A 5,989-nucleotide genomic window follows, 5' to 3' on the forward strand; every position below is an offset into this window, starting at 1 on the left:
TCCAAACCCCACAGTTTAGGGATTTTTTTTTATGGAGGCTTCACCATGTAGGCATGATCCATCATTAACTCAATCTCCAGTCTCCCTTCCTGGAGCTGAAAGTCCCAAGCTTCTAATCATGTCTTTGTCTTTCTGGTGACCAGCCTCCATCCTGAAGCCATCCAGGAGCCCGCCCAGAGTCACCTCATTAGAACAAAATATGCTCCTATCACCCCAGAAATCCAAGGAATTCAGGAGGTCCATGTCAGGAACTGGGGTCAAAAACCCAATATTAGAACAAAAGATGCTCCCAGCATCCCTGTCACTCAGGAAGTTACAAGGGTTTTGGAAGCTCTGTGCCAGAAACTGGGGGCAGAGACCAAACATATGTTTTTTATTCTACCGCAGATGCACACGTATTAAGAAAGAGAGAGGAGAGGGGAGGGGAGGCGGGAAGAGGGAAGAGGGAAGAGGGAAGGAAATACGGCAGCCCAGAGGCAGACTGCACCAAGCTGTCTTTTTAAAAGAGTCAGAGAAGGAGAAAAAGGAGGAGGAGGAGAAAAAAGACTCAGCTTAAAGCAAGGAAATACTGAACGTGTACACATTTATCTCAAGGCAACGTTCATGTATCAAGGGCCCGCACTGTTCTAGGCAGGATGCTAAGCACTAGGGTAAAAACTGCCCTTTTCTCAGGAAGCTCACTTTAAAATCAACTCATCATAACAAAATTTTTCATCAAGCAAATGTCAATCAACCATCTACATGCAAGCACTACCAACGGTTATTAAATTAAAGGTGGGGTTCCAGGACTCAAAGAGCTTTCTGAAATGGTCAATCAGACAAGGTATGAAGCAATTCAAAATTACAGGAGGTCTACGGTAATAAGTTCTCAGTGAGTGTCCTGACGAGGTGTTTTAGGGCTCTGGGGAGGGAGGGGTCCCTGAGGGCTGGAGGGAACCAGAGGGCGACCTGGGCATTGGCAACTTGAGCGTCCTCTGTCCGGGGAACTCAAAGGTCAGAGGGAGTTAGTTGGACATCAAGTTTGGAGAAAGGTGATTACACTAGACCTTACCACCCTTCAGGGTGGCTGAAACAGAGGGTTTATGTAGGGGTCTGGGAGAGCTCGGAAGAGCATAGAAGTTTAAACTAGAACCAAGTTTGATAAGGTTTCAAATACCAGGCTAAGTTTAAAATTCTATCAGCCACCCAGATCTGTAAGCAGCAGGTGCTCCTTTTCACACCGAGATGCCATCAACACAGAATCAAAAACCAATAAAGGCATTCTCAATCCCCATGCTCTGTGAATATTTAATGCATTTTTTAAAGTACTACCAAAGGCAGTGACCATCAGTCTTATTTTCTTTATTCTTTCCTCCTTCCCCCCACTTATCCGATTATCTGAAAAAATTAGGCTGTCAGGGTGACCCTCTATTAGATGGAAGGGCAATTCCCTGGCAGTCATAAGCTTAGGATGCCCCCTAGTGGTCTCATGAAATATATTCACTTAAGAATCTTTTAAAAGGGATTTTCAGTGCGGGCTGCACAGAGGAATTAGCTAGGGGGCCTCAAAACCTCCTGCTGCTGGGCCCCACCCTTAGAGACTGAGATTTAAACCATCTGCAGCATGGACTGGGCCTCAGAATTTTTAAACATTGCCCATATTTATGAGAATTCTTGAAATTAGCTCAAATTATCCCTTCAACTCTGTTGTTCTTAAAGTTATTTGTCTGTCCCAGGTCTTTTGCATTTCTGTATGAATTTTAAAATCAGATTATCAATTTTTACTCCTAAAAATGCCTGCTGGGATTTTGATCAGTATTGCATTGAATCTGTACATCAATTTGGGGAGAATGAACACCTTAACACCCTTGAACCTTGTGACCCACGGACACGCACCCGGCTCCTTTAATTTCTCTCGGCACTGCTTTGTAATTTTCGGCATACAGATCCCGGAAGACTGGATCCCTCACACACACACAGCTGATGCAAATGTAAAAGGTTACAACCACTTTGGAAAAGTTTGGCAATCTCCTAAAAAATTAAACCTAAATCTTGCATATGACCCAGCCATTCTGCTGCCAGGCATTTCCCAGAAGAAATGAAAGCATGTGTCCCATAAAGACTTGAACAGGAATGTTCCAGCACCTTCATCTGTAAGTGCTCTACTGCTCTTATTGCTTTTCCTCCCATTCACTGCCACCTCCCAAATAAACCACTCTCGTGAAAACTCTTGAATCGAGGTCTGCTCGTGGGATCCCAATTTAATAGAAGCTGCAAGCTAAAATAATAATGAGGTAGAAAAACTGTCATCAGTTACTTAGCCAAAAGAGCTTCTCTTGTTTTGTTTTGTTTTGTTTTTCTGAATATAACTTGATATATACCAGGATGAATGGTGACACCTTAAAGGAGGGGGTCCTTCCTGGGACCAAGCCACAGAAGGGAAGGCAAAAGCAGCCTTCCTTCCTAAAGAAGGGAAAGTCCTTACGATTCAGGAAGACAAGGGAGAGATGAGAGCAAAGGAAGGATGGGGAGAAAAGAGCAAGCAAGGTGGAGGTGGCTGGGACCAGGTGAGGGGGGATCTGGCAAAGGAAAATGGTAAAGCTTACGACTCCATGGCAACGTGATTTCTATCGATGTCCTCCTGTGAACTCACCTAAAGTGTCCCACAAGTGCACAGTGATCACCAGTGCTTTGAGCGGGCGGGCTTCTGGTAAAACACAAAGAAGGTACTGAGGTTCATACATCATGGGACAGAACAGAACCGGGAGGAAGGGAAGCCAGAGCCCAGAGGCTGAGAAGACTCCAGAAACTGAAGCCCCCAGAAATTCTCAGTCCAATAGATTTGGTTGGATATCAACCAACTCTGGCATTGATGGTCAAGCTAGTCTACCTGGCTCTCTGGAAGGCAGGGTAGAAAGGACTGTGATAAGTGAGTTACCCCAGGAAATTATACTCTCTTCTATACATGCCAGATATAGATGGGGTTCCTCTTCTGCAGATGAAGAAAGAGCCACTGCCTTTTCTCATCTGGTGGTAGGTGGAGGGCAGTGAGTATGAGTCATCCAGAGCACGGCCAGGGGGTGTTAAGTCAGCACAAGGCACAGGGATTCCCTTGAGGAAGGCAGAGGAATGAAAGTCAGGAGGAACAAAGAAGTGAGCCTGCACCAGCACAGAAAGGGGGAATCAGACGCAGAACAGGAAACAGAGAAAAAAGGTCAGTAAAGGATGTGGCTCTGCTCCAGAACTGAAGCTCAGTACAGTAATATCCTCACATTTCACTGTTTAGAGCAACTGTAAGTTAGAAGGGATGGATGATCTCTGAATGCACTGACATCAGTACATGGAGGGGAAACATCAACATTTTAGAGCATTGCTCATGGGGCTGGATGATTAGAAATGGAGACCTTACAGAGTTTAGCCTACAATAATCACAATTACATTCCAGGTGGTACGCATTACATCTTTGGAATGATGTGGCTTTTTCAGAACAAATTTCCCAAGGAACACACTGCATGAATACATACTCTATCATATACTTTTTCATGATACTAGGAAATTGGCATTTCTATGTATATGATAGCTACAGAATTGTGAGTTATCGTGCAGAGAACCGCTTCTGTAAATTTAGTGAGAGAAATTGAGCTTGCAGACAGTGAAGGATAAAGCCAGGGCCAAGTCTCACAGTAACTTGATGTTCACAATAAGAAATCGTTCTCTTGGTGCAAAGAGTGGCCAGAGAAGTAGAAGGGTTTCCTTCAGGGAAAAGTCTGATCTCGTTCAACAGCTGGGAATCCAGAGATGCTTTCCAGCCTCAAGGTCGGGTGCAAATGGGCCAGCACTCACTAATGGAGGTGCTGCCACTAAATTGTGCTTGTTTCCTCCCTGCAGGTTTGGGACCATCCTCGAAGCCTTAAATTTAAGCCAGGGCTGGGGAGCGTGCACTGTATGTTCGTGGCGCCACCTCCTGGTGACATGTGGTATTGAATTGCATACTAAAACCGTAGTTCTCAAGGTTTTTGTTCATAGGACCCCTTTACACCCCCAAATTATTGAAGATCCATAATGAGACTCAATATTTATAGTATTATAAATTGAAAACAAAAAATGTTAATATTTCTTTATGTATTAAAATAGCAATAATAAAGGCATTATATATTAACATAAATAACATTTTTATGAAAAGTATCATTGTTTTCCAAACCAGAAAATTGGTGAGAATAATTGCCTTGTTTTAAATTGTTGCATATCTAGTATAGAACTTAATAAAAGACATCTAGATTCTCACAACCACTTCTACATTCAATCTATTTCAAGACATTGCTCTGGTTGAAGTACATGAAGAAATCCACCCTCACAGACACATAGGCTTTTCAAATAATCGTGTATATTCTTCTCTGATGCTACATTGAAATTTGACAAGTGACAGTTCTTAAAGTTTAGTTGCTCTGTGAAATCTGAAAACACATCAGTGAACTTCTCCTCTGTTACATTAAAATCTGTTGGTCTCTATTGCACTTTGAATGGATCTTTATCCGTGCATGGCTTTGTAACATTATCCCTGGACCATTTGGAAAGCACTGGCTGCTGAGTTATGTAGACCTCCCAGGTTTTAACATATTCCATTACATCCTACAATAGGAAAAAATGTATTTAGTAATTTCACCACCAATGTAATCAGAAAAGTCTTTAGTGCCCACTTCGGCAGCACATATACTAAAACTGGAACGACACAGATAAGGTTAGCATGGCCCCTGTGCAAGGATGACACGCAAATTCGTGAAGTGTTCCATATTTTTCTGCCACTCTCAACTCCCCAGACATTGTTCTACGCTACTTATCAAGTTCCACTGTACATCACGGTTACTCAGTCCTCATGTTTACATAATGTATAGTACGTACCTCCCCTCTTAGATTATAAACTTCTCAAAAACAATGACCTTACTCATTTCTTCTTCTCCTCACAGCAAACTGCAAATATCTATTCAATGTATTTAGAAAGGGCTTACAATTCTTTAAATTACTGTTATCAACATTCATCCAATAAAAGACTAGAACATCAAAAAATGAAAGTCTTTAAGTTGAGAAAATGTCAAGCCCACTGTGGTGGATACACGTTTCCCAAAATTTTAACTTTTGCTTTGAAGTTCAAATTGTGTCATTGGCAACAATTACCAAGTGGTTTTCCTTGCAATGACAGATTTATTTTGTGCATTTTGGGGGGGGGGGGGGTACAAGGGCTTCTCACTGTTGTGGCCTCTCCCGTTGGTGGAGCACAGGCTCCGGACGCGCAGGCTCAGCGGCCATGGCTCACAGGCCTAGCCACTCCGTGGCATGTGGGATCTTCCCGGACCGGGGCACGAACCTGTATCCCCTGCATCAGCAGGCGGACTCTCAACCACTGCGCCACCGGGGAAGCCCCTATTTTGTGCATTTTTGAGAAAATATCTGCCAATACCCAAATCTGAATAACCTTGCTTTATCTGTCAGTTGTTACTTAGAGTAAAAATGAGGTTTCATGAAAAAGTAACTAGTTCATCTCACAACTCAACAACCTTACAAGTGTTTTTCCTCTAGACAAACAGTCTGCCATGCAGAAGTGCTTTATGCCTACCTCTCATTTCATCATGCAGAAAACTTTAAAGACATTTATTTAAGAGTAAATAATAATAGTTTCTGCTTCTTCGAGGTCATTCTTCAGTGAAACTGGCTTTTTTAAACCTGATCAAGACATTTAAAGGTGAATCCCTGACACTCTTTATTGTTCTGTCCTTTAGAGTTTGGTGTAAGAACAGAAGCCACTCTGCATATTTTAGGCAGGAAGGGGTTTAATATAGGGTCTTAGGTGCTTACACAGTCACTGTGGATCCTAACGGAGCAGTTCTAGGCTGGACTTCCAGGATCTTGGTTGTCAGAACACTGTAGATCTGACCTACCATAATAACTACCTCCTCGGAGACCACCGCTGGAGTTCTCCCCAAATCAACAAGCCACTGGTGTTTCTACCCTGAGA

The 5,989-nt window shown here is 42.9% G+C and overlaps 1 non-coding gene across 1 annotated transcript; it reads left to right on the top strand.

Annotated features, from left to right (window-relative positions):
• The first annotated feature begins 4,668 nt into the window (after positions 1–4,668).
• Positions 4,669–4,775, top strand: LOC132506582 (U6 spliceosomal RNA). Its single transcript, XR_009535902.1, has one exon. It is a non-coding gene; the product is annotated as a U6 spliceosomal RNA (small nuclear RNA).
• Positions 4,776–5,989: the final 1,214 nt, after the last annotated feature.

Source organism: Lagenorhynchus albirostris, chromosome 15 (genome assembly GCF_949774975.1).
Source record: "Lagenorhynchus albirostris chromosome 15, mLagAlb1.1, whole genome shotgun sequence".
Taxonomy (NCBI): Eukaryota; Metazoa; Chordata; class Mammalia; order Artiodactyla; family Delphinidae; genus Lagenorhynchus; species Lagenorhynchus albirostris.